The sequence below is a fragment of the Aphelocoma coerulescens genome, unplaced genomic scaffold, assembly GCF_041296385.1.
Source record: "Aphelocoma coerulescens isolate FSJ_1873_10779 unplaced genomic scaffold, UR_Acoe_1.0 HiC_scaffold_121, whole genome shotgun sequence".
Taxonomy (NCBI): domain Eukaryota; kingdom Metazoa; phylum Chordata; class Aves; order Passeriformes; family Corvidae; genus Aphelocoma; species Aphelocoma coerulescens.
In genome coordinates this window covers 258891-277573 of record NW_027183479.1, presented here as the reverse complement: position 1 = coordinate 277573, position 18683 = coordinate 258891, and positions in this window count along the sequence as shown.

The following is an 18683-nucleotide window of genomic DNA, read 5'->3' as shown; positions in this document are numbered from 1 at the left end:
GTGGGGCATCCACAACTTCTCTGAGCAACCTCTTCCAGTGCCTCATCATCCTCACAAGAATTTATTCCTAATACCTAATCTAAACCTTTTTCAGTTTGAAGTCATTCTCCCTTGTTTTGCCATGCTCTTCTAAATAGTCTCTCTCCATGTTTTCCTCTTGTCAAAATATATTTCATAAAAGCCTTGAATTTCATAAGAGACAGACGCCTCTTTTTAGTGTTTTCCTAAAAATACTGCCCTAGTTTACTGCTTTCTTGGTTTTATTACTCCTAAGGAGGAGTTGATGTCATGCCAAGTGTTACAAGACCTTGAGGAAAAGGATTAGATTGCTGTGAGCAGGTAAAAGCTGGCCATGTGCTTGGCACATGGATCCTGCTACTACGAAAAATGGATTTTCTTTCTGTAACCCTTAGAGACAGTATGAATATATATTTACCAGTACTAAACTAGTAAAGAACAGTACATTAATAATCCAAATGACAGGTCATTTCTTTTCTCTCTGATGAACAGTCCATCCCACCAGCATCTCAAACTTTGGTTTATTTTGGGTGGTTGGCACTGTTCCTATCAATTCCTTCAAGTGAAATTATATTTATTTACAACAGCTGTCCTGTGAATGCAAGAATATTTGCTGTTGGCTTTGATTTGCTGGATAGCTAAAATTTACTGAAAGAGGTCAGAAAGATAGAAAGCAGTTCAGGGGAATAAACAGTGAAGGAGATTAAAGGAGTGAAAAGTTGGAGAAACACAAAAGGAAGAAAACACCAAAACCCACCAGGTCTGAAAAAGAAAGTAGAAACCTATATGAAAGGGAAACAGTTGCAAATGCTGAAAAAGTTCAAAAGGAAGATGAGAGAGAGTATAAAACCTAAATTAATTTGTAACTTTAGCTAAATAATTAAGGCTTGGTAAAGTAAAAAATGGGGCCTCATCCCCCCAAAACCAAAAAAACTTCAAAGACTATTTAGCAAGAGACAGAAAACAGGTCAGGAAATGCCAGTCTGCTGGGATCTAGGCCGTTTTTGTCTTTATTTTGATGGAAGTTACACTTCTCTGAAAAAAAACCCCAAACCCTCCAAGTCCTGCAGTCACCTTTCAGCTGACTTTGACAGGTTTTGGATCAATGCCATTTGTATAAGTGTAGCGGGTTTAGTTCAGAAACCGGGCAGAAACACTAATTAAGTGCAGTGGTTTGGTTCAAAATATCTATTACTTACTTATTTTCCTTCTGTGAGATAAGAACTAGGAAAAAGCAAAGCAGGCACAAACCTTAAACAGCTGCAGTAAGAGTTTTATTACTAATAGAATTAAAAGTAAAGAGAAATAACAAGAAATTAAAGCAAACCCCCTCCCACTCTCCAGCACTTTCCTCCTTTTATCCAACTCACACAAAGGGTAACAGAACATGGGATGTTAGTCAGTGTTACAGTTCTTGGTAAGTCTCTCTCTTACGCTTAAGGGAAAAAGGGTTTTCTTCAGCTGCACGTGGTTCCCAAACTGCCATCAACAGCAGACCCACCCAGAAAGAAACAATCTGCTCTGGTGTAAAACATCTCTTCCGTGAAAAATCTCAGTTCCTTCACACTGCCAAACATGGGCCATCACACGGGGTTATTAATCTTTTTAAGGACGAGTTATTTTGACCTGAACACAAAGGCGTTCTTCCCCACAAGCCTCTAAAAGCCTCTCACTGCTTCTATATAGCCTGGCATAGGCACTCTTCACAGTCTTCATGGGCCACACATGAATTCTCCATCCCCCCATGTACTTCAAATGGATTAAAGAGACAAACAGATTGTGATATTACAGTTTCTTCCCACGGCAGGCAAGAAAGTTTTTTTAAGCTACACGTGAAAAACGTGGCACCACCCTCTTTTCTCCGGTTGCCATTTTCAGCTTTGTCTCACATGACTCTCTTTCTCTTTCTCTCTGGCTCTGAAACTGCCATGTTGAAGAGTGTTCTTGTTCTGGCTTTACAGCAGAAGAAAGCCTCGCTCCCTCTGTGCTGCTGGCTGCATGGTGTCTTCCTCAGTTTAGCACGAAGTGTGCTGACTGCAGAAAGGAGGCTCCACTGGCTCCTGCTGGCTCCACCGGCTCCACGTGGAGAGGAGAGGGACCCGCCAGTCCCAAGAAGCCGCGCCGGATGGGTTTAGCTGTGTGGCAGACCATGGCTGGTTTTAGCTGCCTGCGGCTCTGGGATAGTTCCTCCCCCAGAGACCCAGGGTCCATGCTGCGGCATTGGGAAAAGGGGAAGGTAGCAGGGGGCCCGGCCTGGCCCAACAGGGCCCAGAGGCTCGAAGCTCCCCCACCTTCTGGCAGGCGAACTGGGACAAAAGGCAATTCCCGCCTTTCCACGTGGTTTAAATATGTAAATTGCGAGAAGCGTCATTAGTCTAAAAGACTGTCCATCAACTCAGGTTCACCCACTACATTAAGGTATCTAGAGTCAAGTTGAAAGAACTGTTAAACAAAAGGTTTCATCGGCACAAATAGTTTCATTGTGCCTCAAACACAGCTGAGCAGCTTCCTTACTACAGTCATATTCCCCTGTATTCCCCCACAATCCACTGTATTTCAGTATGAAAACAAGTTATCAGTAATGGTCATAAGATGGTGAATAAAACATGGCTGCTTGGTATCAGTGAGAGATTCTGGAATCTTCATTTATCACCATGCTAGTCCAGTGTTACAGCAGCAGAAATACAACTAAAAGGTGAAAGCTTTCCATTTTTCCTCCACACTGTACATGTCTTTCATTAATACTCCTGATTCCAAATGGGGCTCAAGAATGTTTCTGCTCAATATTCACATAAAAGCATAAGGAATTCATAGCTAGGAGACAGTCCAAACCTGGGTGCAGCACAACAGACACAGCTGGCTCCTCAAGTTGTATGTCTGGGTCAATTAAAAAAAAAAAAAAAAAGGTAGCAAGCAAACAGAGAATGCAGAAATAGTTGCTCCAGAGGGTTTTTAAGGTGGAAAAGGAAATCTCCACCTGTTCCATTAAAAAATAAATAATCACTTCGCACTAGTTGCCCATGCATCACATTCCACAGGCTGCCAGCATTAGGATCATGTGGGTAGATGACAAGAATTCAAACTACTGACATCAATTATAATTCATTGGTGACATCAGCTCCTGGTTGGATCATTCCCTAAGTACTCTATCACTGTTACTCCCACCGTCACCAGGCTGAATATACACACAGGCCTTCTGATTCAGCTACACAGAACATATAAATACAAATGTTTAGTCATAAATTGAAATCATATAGCAAGGATTTGAATAATAGAAGATATTTTCCCTCTGTAAGGAAGTTATTTGAAGTATACCATAGCTGTACTTGCAGGATGTCAAGATCAAGCATAAGAATTTGGATTCTTCTTTCCCAGCTTTCCACAATTACATTAGAACAAAAAAATGCTGGTTTATATAGAAATTATTTTGTTCCATGAGTCAAACCGAGATAAGTTTGAGATTTCCTAGCTAGAATCCAACTATGTCAGTCCATTTTCAAAATAATGTGGGGTAACACAAATGATCCCACTTCATGAAGGGCAGCCACTGAGCTGGCTGGAAGGAACAGGGTATTGTTCCATGAAAGACTTCCAGGTTTCTTCTCTCCCCACAGCCCTGTAACTGTGTCATGGCACTGTGCCATAGGGAACATCCCAAGGAGGCCGGGAAATGCACTGGATTTATGGCAAAGGCAGGAAACGGGCCTGTTCTGTATCCCACACACTTCCAGAGCGCTGCCAAGGCACACGGGGCTGCAGGGACACGCCGTGTGCCAGGCGGGATTTGGTGTCACCCAGGTGCCTCAGCCCCAGGGCTGGCAGGGTTCCAGGCACAGGGCAGCTGCCCCCGTCCCGTTTCCCGGCAGCCCTCCCGGCTCCACGGGGGCCACAGGCCTTGCCCACAGCCGGACGCCGCTGGCAGCTTTCCCCTTCGGCCACGCACAATTCCCTCTCCCTCCGTGGCACCAGCGGCCCCCGGGCTGCCTGCCTGAGCCCTCCGCACCCCCGGCCTCTTCCCGGGCACCTTTGAAGCCCTCTCTACCCAAAAGAACGGCAGCAGCCCCCTCCCCGGTGCTGTGGGATGCGGCAGGAAGCTCCTGGGAAAGCCGCTCAGCCCTCCTGAGGCCGGGTGCCACAGCTGCCCTCAGGCTGCGAGGGAGAACAGCAGCGGCCTCTGCCAGCACCTGCCAACTCCCGCGGGTGCCTCCCGAGCCTCCTCTGCTCCAGGCTGAGCACCCCCAGCTCCCTCAGCTGCTCCTCATCACACCTGTGCTCCGGAGCCTGCACCAGCTCCATGCCCATCTCCTGGACACGCCCCAGCCTCGTAGTGCGCTCCCAAAAGCGGGCCCGGGATTCCAGATGCACCCTCGGCAGTGCCGAGCACAGGAGCATTGCTCCAGGTCACAGAATCATAGAATATTCTGTGCTGGAAGGGCTCCACAAGGGCCCTGAAGTACAACCAAAACCTCTCACAGCGATGTTCAAATGTCAGAAGCAGCAGAAGAAAGGAAGACATTTTTCTTATCAGAGCATCAACCAACCTGAATTAATACAATGAAATGAAAAAACAGGTTAGGATGGAACACTCTCAACTTATTTACATACTGCCTTCCATCATTTTAAAACTTGACTTTATGTGGTTGGTTTCTAGCATTTTTCACTTTCCTTTTCCTGGCCAGAAATGAAATAGTTCCCTTAAAAATAAGACCAAGACGTGCCCACCGCTGGCCATAAAGGAGCCCATCAGCAATGGCAGTAATGCCGCTGGGATAAAATACTCAAGAGGGGGAAAAAAAGGTATGGCCCAGATTGCAGCCGGAGAAGAAACCACGGTGCCAAGAGAGAGCCTCAGGGAAATTGACTTTTTTAGATTATTTGTGTCTATTTGGCCGAGAGGATTTAAGACTGCATTCCCCATCTGATGGAGTCACTCAGTGTGCAGAATGCTTTTTCACATGAAGTCTCTCAAGACTTATCTCTGCTTGAAAGAATCAAGAACTTGCGAATGATATACATAAGTTGGGTTGTTCTGGTGTCTTGGTTTTTTATCCCATTACCAAGTAATTTACATGTGAAATTCTTGTTGCAGAGGCCCCAGTCCAGGGGCTCTCCTGTCTGGACCGGGACACAGCCTCCCTGAGTTTCCATCAGTGCTCAAGGGCCACAAGACGTGCAAGTCCCATCAGTGAATTTCTTGCCAGCTTTACTCATGGGATGCCCCTGAGCCTTTGGACAAAGCAGCTGCAGCTCTGGCCCTGGGCCCTGAGGGCTCCCTCAGTGGCTCCTTCTCAGCTGCCGGGCAGGGCCCTGCGGCTCGGTGGCGCAGGGCCGTGCGGCCCCGCCTCGGGCACAGCCCGTGTGCAGCTGCCGGGCAGGGCTGGGCTCCCGTGTGCAGCAGGGGGTGCGGGCGGGGCTCCAGCAGGGTTCCGTGCCCTCTGAGCCCCGCCCTGGGCACCTGGACACCGCCCCGGCCGTGCCTGTGACGCTCCGTTGCCACCGGGGCCATGGCAACAGCAGAAGCGTCTTCGGGAATCGCCCCGCGGGCTGCAGCAGCACGGAGCGAGCGCGGCTGCCATTGTGGGAGGCATTCCTTGGCCAGAGAGCCTGTTGGCAGCGCCACTGCCGTTCCCGGAGGCATTCCTTGGCCAGAGAGCCTGTTGGCAGCGGCACTGCCGTTCCCGGAGGCATTCCTTGGTCAGAGGGCCTGTTGGCAGCGGCACTGCCGTTCCCGGAGGCATTCCTTGGTCAGAGGGCCTGTTGGCAGCGGCACTGCCGTTCCAGGAGGCATTCCTCGCCCGCAAGGCCCACTTGTGCCAGGTGATTCTCCCCTTGGCTGCGCGGGGGCAAACGGGCCAGCCACGGATGGCTCTGCTGCCTTCCTGCACCGTGCAGCAACAGGAACAGCTTCAAATGCGGGTTCTTACTGCTGCCTCTGCGAGCTGACAGCAGTTTGCTGGGAAAGAGGCCTCTGACCAGAGCGACTGCCTTTAAGGCCTTGTTTGTGCAATTATTTCAGAGTATTATTACCCAGCCCTCAGTGGGACAAATTAATGTCGGGTGGAGAGGGCAAGGTTGCAGGAGGGCTTGCTGCTGATTCAGCTTTAATCCTCAGTGTCTTTGAGGCGCAGCAGAGCCAGGCAGTCCCTGGGAAAGGAGGGCAGCACAGAGGCCCCTGGGTTCTGCCCCGTGTGCTGCCAAAAGGTGCCAGCACTGAGGAGGAGAGGCTTGAGCGGAGAGCCAGCAGATGTGTGGCAGGGGAAACTCTGGGCTTTTCCTGGGCAGTGCCTGCAGCAGCTGGGGCCTGGGATTGCCCTGTTGTCGGGATTGAGAGCGGCTGCGAGGGGCCGCTCTTCCCGTTGAACTGTCACAGGCAGTGACTCCAGAGAGAGGTGGCAAAGCCGGTGTGGAAGAACCCACATCCCAAAGTGAAGCCAAAGCTATGGATTTATTACTTTCCACTTTTAAGAATCAAGGCCATTTTAATCACAATGGTCTTGTACATCTACTGGTATATTATATGTATATAAGTCCAATGGCCACCAGAATATTTTAATACTTTGAGTTCAGGTTGGACAGGCCTTTGAGCAGCCTGGTCTAGCGAAAGGTGTCCCTGCCCGTGGAAGGAGGGTTGGAAGTAGATAATCTTTAAGGCCCCTTCCAAGCTAAAACGTTCTGTGGTTCTGTAGTTCTGTATTTCTACGAATCCGGTGTGTTCTCTGCCTGTATGTCAAGGTGACCCTTCAAATACCTGAATGTGTGCAAAACACCATGCTTTGCCCATAAAAAGAGCATGTGAAGGTCAGTGATAGCAAGATCTGAAGGAAAAGCTCTTGAGATGGGTACATAAGGTTTAGGTCTCCAAGCAGCCTCCAAGCTTCCTTGCTCCTTCAGAGCAGCTCTTTGCCTGTGGCTGGACGGAGAAAGGCAGCAAGAAGAGCAATCAAAGATGTCCTGCTAAGGGATGCAGCAATGAGTCTGGCCAAATACAGCACTGTCAAAACCTTGTAAGAATTCCCATCAGGGTCACTTGGGTACCTGCCTTCATCTCCCCAGCGAGGAAAGCTCGTGTTCAGAAGCACAGCTTGGTTGCAAAAGCATTTGTGCCCTGTGGCAATCGTGTCAGGTTAAGGACGCCTGCGCAACCTCAGATCCATGGGGCGTCAGCGAGGTTGAAAACCTGGCCCTGTCCAGGGCATTTGCAAAACTTTTTGCCTGTCTAGTGAAGTCTGGATTTTGCTGCTGGCCACTCACGTGCTTTGTGGCCATGTTAAGGACAAGCTGGTGACAGAGCAGGTTTCCCTGCCATGCTGTCTATTCACATGGGTGCGTGCATCTCTCTCTGCCCAAGTTGTGCCAATGCCCGGTCCATTCAAGAGAAGTTGGAAGAAACCTGGAATGACTCCTCCCAGTATGCGCTTCCAACTTCTCCCACCTTTGTTTCTCTTTAAATCCAAGTGGGCACCTTGTTCTTTCAAGGCAGTTTATTTCCCAGCCAGTGTTAACGGTTTTCATGATTGTGAGGAGGGAACAAAGCTGCAGTGTTTGTTTGCTTCCAGATCTGTCCTCTCAGCTTAGTGTGAGTGCCTATTCTGAGGCTTCCCAGCTGCAGGGGGAGGTGGGGGTCTGACAGGATTCCATCCGCAGTGGCCCGTGTGTTTCTGTGGCTTGCAGAATGGTTCCCTGCTGGTCCCTTGCCTGGTGTTAAAGCCGTGGCCTGGAGCTCAGCTGCTGCTTCCCCTCTTCCCCCAAGTGTCTGTGCTCCTGTTTCATGTCAGCTGCCCTCAGTGGGGTGGTTCACAAGACTTCCCACAATGCTCCTGTAGCCTCCTCCCCAGTGAGAATTCATTCTGCTCCCTCTGGACTGTGAGATGCTGCAAATGAAGGTCACAAATTGAAATGGAAATGTTTTCAGTCCTGTTTCTGCCTCTTGGAGATTTTTTGCTTCTGCTGAGGGATCTCATTACCTTTTAATCTAGAGCTGTCTTTTTAGGGCTTTCTTTTCTCCTTTTCTTTCCCTCCCCTTTCCACAGATGCTGCCATTCACGTGAGGCCCATTTGGTTGTCCAAAGGCAGGGTTCTAAGGGCACATTTACACTTAAAATGGAACCAGATATCCTGGAGCGTGTAGCATGGCCTGGTTTGTCATGCTCTTGGCCCAGTGTGGAGCTAGGAGCTGACCTGAAATGCAGCACCAGCACTGGGGGCAGGGGAAAATGGATCTCTTGGTTCTCCCCTTCTCAGCTACGTGGAATCCCCATGTTTGCATGGTTGATGTTTAGGAGCACTGCAGTGACTCCCAGATGGGCACTCAAGGCTCTGAGTGCAGCAAGTCCCCGGAGATCTGGACCCCTGCTTTAGGTCTGAACTCATGCAGATGGTGAATTCTGTTTGTTCTCTTCCAGAGAAGCTGATCGAACTGAGGCTTCGTAATGGAACCTACGGACAACCTGAACAGAGACAATAAGTAGGAATTAATTTGATGTAATCTTGGCTTCCCAGGTGCTCTGATGAATGTTGAGACAGTTTAAAAAATAATCCCCCCTTAATGCAGTTAAGTAAGGATTGTCCTGTCAGTGGGAGTGGCTTCAGAGCACCTTGGTATTTTCAGAGCTCCTGTAACAGGCTCAGGCCTGGATGATGTCGTGGGTCTGGGCAGGTTCTGGGCTGAACTTTCTGAAGCCAATCTCTTGTTCCTGGGGCCAGGGCACTCCCTTCTGCAGTTTGGGAAGCTTTGGGCCTAGGAGTATTTTCCTGTTTCAGTGTGCAGCAAAGCAGGAGCTGTGTTTTTTGGGGTGGGGGCGCTTTGTGCAAGTTTTTACTTCTTGTGGAACATGTTTGAAGGTGAGGAGGCCTGAGCTGATGTTTCAGGGCAGACATTCAGTTTCACCTGCCTCTTTGAACAGTCGGGATGTTTGGGTTTTCCTGGTGACACATCAAGTGTAGACCAGCTGCAGCAAGTACAGCACTGTTTTTAACTCTCCAATACTGAGCTGTGTTCCCCCTGGAGATGGAGGGGGTAGGACTGTGGAGTCTCCCTGTTCCAAGGTTCCCAGGTGCTGGGCGTGTTGGTGCTAAGGCTGGAGGTCCAGTTCCCAAAGCTTCCAAAGTTCCCTGGCCTTAAGGGAAGTGTGCAGGCTTGTGAGGAACAGCAGAGCGCAGGTTTGCAAAGGTTTTGAAGAGCATCTTGCCAAACACCTTCAATGGCCAGGGCAGAGATGGGCAGCAATGGTGTCTCCAGGGCTGCGGAGGCTGGGAGAGCTACGGGCTTATCTGAAGAAGCTGGGCATTTCAGTAGACAGCAGACTCTTCTACTCTGAATTAGGAATGCCATCCAGTGCAAAAACCTGATTTATTGCCAATAACAGCCCCTCAGCATGAGATGAGGCAGCTGTGCTTCTGCTCTAGGGGTGATTAAACTTTCAGGAGCTGATTATGGGTGTGGTATTTGGGAAGGTGTCATTGCAGGGGCACACAAGGCTCTCCCCTTGCATCCTGGGGCACTTGGGAAGTTGGATGAGTGAAGAAGAATCCAGGAATTGTAGGTATAGAGTAGACTGTGCAGTAGAGTAGAACTAGATTCCTGCATCTACCATGCCTGCTGCCTTTTCCTTCCCCAATGTCCACAAATGTCAGAGGCAGAGTTTCCCTCATTTTGCAGTAGCCTTTCACAGACCAGGGACAGTTTAAAGGATCTGGTTTCCCATGATGGGACACAGCCTTATCAGTGTTTTGATGTGGGGCTGGTGGAATTGAGTACATGCACATGTGGCTGAGGAGGAACAGGGGCATTTGAGCTGGTGTTTTCTGAATGTCTGAGATCTCCTATCTAATCTCGTTGGTGGGAAGGCTTTAAATGCAGCTACATGATTGTCAGTACGCAGCTCTCCGCATATCCGTTTACAGTAGAGAGTGCATTTGTAAGGCTGTTTATAAAGTGGACAAAGTTCAGGCGTTGAAAGTGGCAAGACCTTCAAAAGAGAGGATTCTCTTTGACGCTCAGTGGGAGAGTGGGGTGGGAAGTCAGAAGGAGAACAAGAATGGCAGTTTCTCCCATTGATCACTGCAAGTGGGTTTGCCAGCTCACCTGCTGACCGCCCCCAGTGACTGCTTCCCCATTTGTTTCACAGGGAAATGGGGGGACAGTTTTTCCCTTCCCACCCTTCTTGATGGCTGGGATGAGCAGTAGCAATCCCTGAGAAGGATGCGTGCTGTTCCTTGTGTGTCTCGTTGCTCTGGGGCACAGCACACGCTGGACAGAACTGATTTGGGCACTGTCACCATCCTGTGGATTTCAGCATTGCTTTGCTGCTGGACCTGTGCCCTTGTGTGAACGCCCCAGTGTGTGCAGGGAGTAGAAACAGGGCTTCAAGTGTTAACTCTCCTTTCTCTTTCTCTTTCTCTTTCTGAAAGCTGGCACAACAACAGAGACTTGCTCCGCATTCTGGAGCGAGACAGGCGCAGGAGGCAGGCGGCTCCAGAGGAGAAAGATCCATTCTCGGAGGAGACTCCCCTCTTTGCCAAACCCTACAAAGTAATGGGAGTGGGGTGCAGGGCTGGAAGGAGAGGAGGAAGGAGGCTTGGGGTGGGAGAGGGAGCTGTGTCTTCTGCATGGGCTGTAGCAAACTTGAGCCTGACAACTGCAAACACAGCAGCTTCCCATGTGCTCCACTGAGCTTGCCTGACTTCCCTTGTGGCGATGCGTGGGGATTCCATGAAGATCCTGAGGAGTGTCTCTTGCTGAGCTGCATCTCTTGCTTGGGGTGTTTTTGACATTCCCCCTCTCTGTTGTTCTGCTGCAGACTGATAAAGAAGATGAGCTGTCGAGGCGCGTTAAGAAGGTGCTGGGCGATTGGGACTTCAAGGCGCTTCTGAGCCACAAGTGCCCTCTGAATCCCATATGGATTCCAAGAAAGTCCAAGTCCCAGTCACACACCCGCAGGCATCGGCGGACCTGCAGTAAGACAAAGCCCTATGAGGACATCTGGGGAAAATCCTCACCGGAATCACCAGACCTCTCACCTCGCCCTGAGCAGAACTGTGACAGCGATGAGGGTCCCTCCAATTGGAAGGCAGAAGCCAAAGCGGAACAATCGCAACTCCTGCCTGTCAGGGTGAGTGCAGTTGTTGGGGGCTCTGTTGTTGGCAGCCCCTCAAGGCCAAGGGAGCAGCACACGGGCCCTGCCTTTCTCGGGGCTTGGCCTCGCCAGAGCTCAAAGGCATTTGGTTCCCAGGTGCATGTTGGGGTTTTGGCAGGCTCATCCTTCAGCATCCTGGGATATTGCTGTGCCCTATGGAATGTAGGAGCCCATGGTGCTGAGCCATGGCAGCTGGGCCAGGAGAGCCACAGGGAAGGTTTTCAAACTGTGTTTGGCCTCTGGAAGGAGAAGGAAGAGCTAGAGGCTGCAGGCAGCTTTTCCTGGGAAAGGCTGGTGATCAGCTGCAAGGGACTGTGGGCAATACCTTGTGGAAAATGAGAGGAAGCTGAGAGAAGTAAAGCAGTGCAGGGCCTTGCCTTCTGCAGGAGCCATTCTTCAGCATCAGTTGCCAAAAAGATAAAGCACGATCCTGGCTCTCAAAGTCTTGGGAGTGCAGAGTGCTGCAACCAGCCCTCAGGCCAGCAGAAGTGGGCAGTGTTTGTCCTTGCTGCTGGGAAGCCCAGTTAAGGAGTGTCAGTGTGAAGTAAGGAGCAGGGATGCTGCATCTGCCTTGGAGTGGGTGGTGAGGGGGGGGAAGGAGGGGCTGCGTTTCTGAGAGAGGGGTGGAGTCCCTGCCGGCTTCTGCCATCAGCTGGGGGGCGACTCAGCTCCCTGGGGTAGCCCAAAGGCAACTTGTCTCCACAGTGTGTCTCTGGGCACCCCTGCAGAACATGCATTTGTCCAAATTTGGCTGCTAAATCCATCACTTTGCCAGGCAATGGGAGAGTGAGAAATGGTAGCTGGGGAGTTGCAAGGCCTGCAGGGGCAAGAACAGGATGGATAAAGTCAGCCAGGATTTGCATGAACTGTGTTGCATCTTTCCCGATGTGTGAGATGTCAGTGTCTTGTCCACACTGCTGTGGACTTCAGAAGGACTAGGAGTCTCATTTATTTGGGTGAATGAGAAATATTCCTCTTGCTCTAGGACTGGCTTAGAAGAATTGGGAACTATTATTTCTAACTGTTCTTTTTAACTAAGGAAACTTTTTGCTCAACTCTTTTAAATGCAGAGGCAGCCTGTGCCTTTGAAAGCAAAGCTTGGCTGCCTCAAAGCAAAATTCCATAAAGGAAGCAGACTGCAGGAACATACTTATATAATAATAATAACAACAGTAATGATGAATAGTAGCAGTAGTAGCAGGAGTAGTAGTAATTTAAGAAAGGAAACATTGTTCTCTGACTGCCAGGTTGCAAAGGGAACACTGGCATTTTTCTCAGAGGAAGAGGGGGTGACTGTGGGGATTTCAGTTCATTTTCTACCTGGCCTCCATTAGTAACTCCCCCTCAGATGGGCCTTTTAATCCTTAGCAGCACTTTATTATTAATGGGCTTGCAGGATATTTCTAGAGCTGTTGGTAAGCAAATGCTGGCTGAGTGCATGTCAATTAGTAAAAAAAACGCAAACAAACTCCTTCTGCCTCCCTCGTTCTTGTTTCAGGAAAAGAAGCCCATTGAGGTGCCATCAACTGAAAACACTTGGAAGGTTGGTGCTCTTCAATAATAGATCTCTGGTTTTGCCTATGTTTTGCGTCCATTAAGGAATTGGGAATTCCTGAAAATTGGGAATTTCCTTGAAAAAGGAATTGGGTGGGGAAGAAATACTTTGCTGAGCTCCTGTTCACTCAGCAGATGTTTCCCTCACTGAAAGTGTGTTTTGGGGTGTGCTGAGGAGAAGTAGAGGTAAAAGCTGGAGTTGTAAGATCAGCCTTCCTCTCAGTCTGTGAGTGTAGCATTCTCAAATGCAGTTCTAGAGCCAGAGTGACAACTCATCCCAGGCAGCCTGAGCTGCTCCTCCCTCAAGCTGGGGGTTGCTTTTCCCGAGTGGCCCTTGTCCAAAGGCTCTGCACCTGCTGCTCATGTCCTGAATGGACGTGCATGACACTTAGAGAGCTGCTGGTAATCAGATGTTTGCTGAGTGCATGCTTGTTTCCTATCAATGAGTAAAATACCCAGACAAGCTCACACTGCTTCCCTCTTTCTTGTCTCAGCCCATTGTGCACATTTATGTGCAGTCCATTGAAGGAATATTGGAGGTAGGTGCTCTTCAATAACAGATCTCCAGGTGGAAGCCTGTACAAATCCATGAGGAGCTGGATCCCTCTGACTCTCTGCAGGGTGAAACGTTCTCTGTGTCCATCAGCAAAACTCCTGAGGGCTGCTTCTCTCCCTCTCTTTCCAGAAAATGAGGAACTCACTGTCACTTCTCCTGCCACCTCTTCAGACGCCTCTGAGAAAAGAGACTTTCAATCTTCCATTGCCAGCAAAGGTAAGCCAGCCCATTTTTGCCAGGGCTGCTGATAAATTCCAAGAGATCTTTCTGCTGAGCAGAAGTTCAGCTCAGCTGTTTGGCAGCTCTTAGGATGTTTTAAAAGTATTTATTCAAAAATGCACATGTCCCTAATGTGCCAGCAACACACCGTTTAGGTGTCAGTGGATGTATTTATTGTGAAGCTACACGCTGAGCTACTTTGCACTTTGTCCTTTAATCCTAGGAATCCCAACGTGATGGGCAAGTGGCCAGGGAGTTTCAGAAGAGTTTTGGCCAAGTGGCCAAGGAGTTTCAGAAGAGTTTTGGCCAAGTGGCCAAGACTTCTCCCAGAAGCTGTGGCCAAGTGGCCAAGGCTTCTCTGGAAGGTCACGTTACAAGCAAACAGAGCTTCCTGAAGCGTCCTGTGCACACTGACGGGCCCTTGCCCAGGAAGACCATGGGTATCAAAAGGCCCGGCCAGCCCCTGGTGCCTGATGAATCCAAGAGAGTCCGGAAGGTGGAGAGTGAGCCTGGTCCTTTGGAGGTCACAGAGAAGCCTTGCAAGGACCAGCCCAAAGTCCTAGAAACAGTGAAGCCAAAAGCCATCAAAAGGACAGAAAGACAAAAAAGACCCACAGACAGGAAAGACCTGAAGCCGGCACCTCACAAGCTCTCTGAGAAGCCAAAGGACAAGGGCTCCCAGCAGGCCAACGCCAAAGGCTTTCTGGAGCCCCGGCCCCTGGGAGCTGGCCAGGAACGTGACGCTCTCATCCCCAGCAGGCACAGGCCTGGCAATTTGCACAAGGAGAAAGTGCCCTTGCCTCCTGGGGAGAAGAAGTTGTTCTCGCCTGCAAGGAAGCCGGACTGGAAGAGGAAAGCCATGAAGAGTCCTGAGGAGCCCCCTGGAAAGAAGAAGGTGAGAGGGGCAGGGGGAGGTGGGTTTGGACAATGACCAAGGTGGTGTTTGGAAAACCCATGTGGAGTTTCCACTTCATAGGTTGGCAGTAGAGCCATGATCCTTCTCTAATGGTGTTACCAAACTTCTAAGGGGTGTGTTCCCACCGCTGTTTCCAATTGGTCACAGATCCCCTCCTGAGCAAATGGAAAGCCCTGTAAGCTGTCTAACATGCTCTGGTGTTTTGGGGCTTTTCTTGGAATCCTAGTTTCCTGCAAGAAGAAATCCCCAGCCCTCCTCTGTCAGAGGAGGTTTTGGCAGCAGGCTGTGGCAGCTTGTGGCTGACCAGCCCCCGCCAGCACTGCTGGGTTTCTCTGGGTTTCAGCCCAAGCAGAGCTTTGTAGGGTGGCGGTGCCCCCTTCCTGTGCCCCCCATTACAAGCAGTGTGGTACTGAGGCACTTGGCACATGGATAAATGGGCAAAAAGCTTGCTTGGGTTTCCTTGGAGCTGCTGTGATGCCAGCAGTGATGCCTGAGAGGTGGCTGGGTGCACTCAGGGGCTTTCCAGGGAGCCCTTTGCAGAGTCCCTCAGCCATTGCAGTGGCTTTCCCTTGAATTCCAAGAGAGCCCTTCATTTAACTGAGCAGGTCGATGCTCCCAAGTGTTTTTTGGGAAGCTGACTCCCAAAGGGGCCTGGGTCAGCTGCAGCAAGAGTTGTCTGCAGGCTTCATGGTGAATGGGCACTGCCTGTGGACTCCCTGACTGCAGGAAATCCCAAGTCAGAGCCTGTATCCCAGACGGGAGTGCAGCCTGGAAGGAGAACTCATTGAGAGCAGCACTGCTGAGAAGCTGCTCCATGGTTCCATGTTTCTCTGCACTCTGGGAGAGAGGCAGAAACCAGCAGGCACACTGTGGGTAATGCCAAGAGATAAGGGCACTTTCTTTTACATTTTCTTGGCTTGTAGCAAACGGTTCTGAAGTTTCTCCTTCAGCTGAGCTGATGATTTGCACACTTGATGCTGCACAATCGATGTTATAAAATCTGTAAAAATCTTTCAGTGATTGGCTCTCTGCCTTAATGGTTCCCGTGCTTCTGGAAGACGATGGCAGCAATTTTCACTGACTGTTTAAATTTCACCCCTCTCAGATTCTTGTCAATACAATCAGAACCCCCTGCACATCTGGGGGATCTCAGGGATCTCACTCTCCTGTGACTGGAGTTTTTCCTTCCCTTCGATAAGGGGTGTCACAAAGCACAATTGCTTACAGTTCTTGACTGTGCCCCAAGGCATCTGAATAAGTTTCTGTACCATTCAGACTGAGTAGGAGGACAAAAAGCCCATCCAGGACAGATGGAATGCTTGTTTTCAGCAATGGAAGGGCCTTACTTTAGATTACAGTTTGCATCGAGAGGTTTAGCAGTTCCATCCCTGCCACTGGAAAGCAATTAATGTATGCAAGCAAGATAGGTAAAATGTCATTTTAGGTTTACTTGTCAGTGAGCCTGAAAGCTCTATCTGCTGTGCTTGGGTTTCCACTTTGTGAGTTCCAGTATCTTATTTTTTCTGTTTTCAACCAGAATCTGTAAAACTGAGCTGTATTGGTCTGTACTTTGTGTGAACTTTCAAGACATGAGTGATTTTTTTTCCTCCTTTTTTCTTTCTTCCTGTTAGAGGGAAGACAAGGGGGATACTCCCAGGAAGAAAAAGGAATGAAAACACCCAACAAAATAATTTCAGCCTTCAGCAAACAAAGGCCCCAATAAACTGAAGTGAGTATGCAGTGGTAGGATGTCAGAAAGAAGTGTAAATCTTAGTTTTTGTTCAGAAGGGTGAGACCCAGAACCGTATCTCCTGTCCTGGCACTCGAGAGTTTGCTTGGAACATCGTGTGCCTTCTGCAACTCCAGATGCTGCAGACTGGCCTTACCAGGCTGGAAGCACCCGGTGCAGAAAGCAGCTCTGTAGGTGTGGGTGGGTAAGGGCAGGGAGTCTTTCCCTTCTGACATCCTCTTAAAGCACAGAGGTGTTGGGGCTGACGTTTGGCTGGGGGAAGGGATGTTCCCATTGCGGTAGGAATGGAAGAGCTTTAATTCTGGAGTTCCTTCCTGCCTTTTTTCAGGGAAAATGAGCAGCTGCCTTAGTCATGTGCTGGCTTCTGGGGTGGGAAGGGTAGGAGGTGTTTTTGGGGAGAGAGGGCTCTGGATCAGGTGGGGGATAGTGCTGTGCTCCGTGTCAAACCGTGCTCTGTGCAGCATCAGCTGTGCCAAGGCAGAGCAGCTGGAGAGCACGTGGGCAGTGAATAGGGACCAAAGCACTGGAAAAGTGGGTGCTGAAAGAGGGGAGAGGACTGTCCCACGCACAGCAGAGTCAGGCAAGAGGTGCAGCCTCACACCCGAGCCTTCCCACTGGGTTTAACTTCATTGCCTCTTCTGATGCTGCAGCCCATGGGCTGGGATTCGCTGTTGGTGTGTTCTTGGAAACTTTGAGAAGCTGACTAAAAATGGTGTCAGTGAGCAGTGGTGAAACAAGGCTGAGAGCTCTTTGGTGCTGCTTCTTGCTGCCAGAGTTCCCTGGCCATCCTGATTTCAGATGACCAGAAATCTGCTAGGCCACTCTGTTAGTGAATGTGAAAGTCTCTGCCAATTAAAAGTCTCTCTCGCTTGAAGCCTCTCAGCTTTGGAAGTGTTGCCTACTTGAGGCACTGGCAAGAACTGGCCAGTTCAGGATGTAGCCAAGTTTGTCAGAAATCCCTACGGTGTGTGTGCATCATATTCATGAATTTGCTTCTCTTGTCCTGACCATCAGAAGCTTCATTCCAAACCGAGAGGAAAACTGTGGTGCTGCCACCACTGCCGGCCATGACTGCTGCACAACGGGCACCAAACTCGACCACGACGGCTCAAAAGAGCCCCAGAACCGAGAGTGACGACCTGGACCTGCCTGCCATGGATAACCCTGCCAGGAACCAGGATCCTTTGTTTGCCACGCTCAGGAAAGTGGAGAAAGATCCCGAGGAACTATCCCAGGGCATCAACACTGGTATCCAGGAGAGCTGGCGGGAGGTTTCCTGCAACCCACGCGTGCTGTGTGGTTCTCTTCAGAAACGCCCTCTCACCTAAGTGACCACTTCTGGTTGTGGGCAACTGCAGATACAAGCCTGGTGGGAGGAGGAGTACGTTTATAATAAGAAAGGGTGGTTTGCTTAAAATGAAGAAACAACAAAGCTGTGGGTTTGGCTGCAACCTGGGCCTAAGGTTTTATAGCTTTTTTTACAAACTTGCTCATGACCCTTGCAGCTTTGCATTCCCTGGTAATAAAATTGGATTACTTGGCTGTTTGCTGATGGCTCGGGGTGCGGGGTCTAGGGCGTTGGGGGGTGTGTGTTAGGCCAGCCTGTGCACACTGTAGTAGCTGCCTTCTCACTGCTTGCTTTTTCCTGACAATTTTCCTGCTTGCAGCCCTCACAGCTCTTTCAGCCACTGAGCGAGGAAACCTGCTGCTGGATTTCTCCGCGCTTGGGAAAAGTGTAATGGTGCAAAGCATTGTGAGCTGCCAGGTGAGAAGCCAAGGTTCCATTTCCATTGTCGGAGGGATTGCTGGGGAAGAAGGCAAGAGGGGGAGAGCCTGGAGAAGAGACTGTGCCTGGGACCAATGAACATTTTCTCTGGAAACTTAGGAGAGCCAGGCTTTGGAATGGCTTTAGGCATCTCTCTCTGACCAGCTTGTTCTCTGTGGTTTTTCAGGGATCTGCAGGGGATGACAGGAATCCTTTCCCAGTGACTTTGCTGCCAAATGAAGACAAGACAAGAAGACCTCAAGTCTGAACAGTAAGTGTTTGTTTTACAGCCCTGCCTGGAGTTTCTGCAGCCACCAGGCAGGGCTGGCCCTGCAGCCACCCTGGCTTCTGCTTCCTCATGAGCACCTCCTTTAGGAGAAAGGAGAGAGATTGGGGAGAGCTGCCCTGTGAGGGCAGCACCTGCTAGGTAGCTTGGCTACAGCTGGGCAGCACTTGAATTTTTGACTCCTTGCTGGGCCTGTGACCAGTATTGGCCAACAGAAATTCCTCGAGTTGCTGCCACATTTTTTATTGTACATCTTAGTCATTACAAATGTTGTGTTGTCCTGTGGTGCAAGCAGTGGGGAATACTCAGAAGCTGTAACCTGCCATCCCACGGGGCCTTTGCAGTGTCATTTTCCATAAAACACAAAGCTCTGTGAGCCCCTCTGGGCAAAGGGATGCATTGCCTTGATCTGCTGGCAAGCTTGCAAAAGAAAATGAGCACGATGTGCCTGGCTGAAGGGCTGGGAGGCTGTAAAAACCCTCTC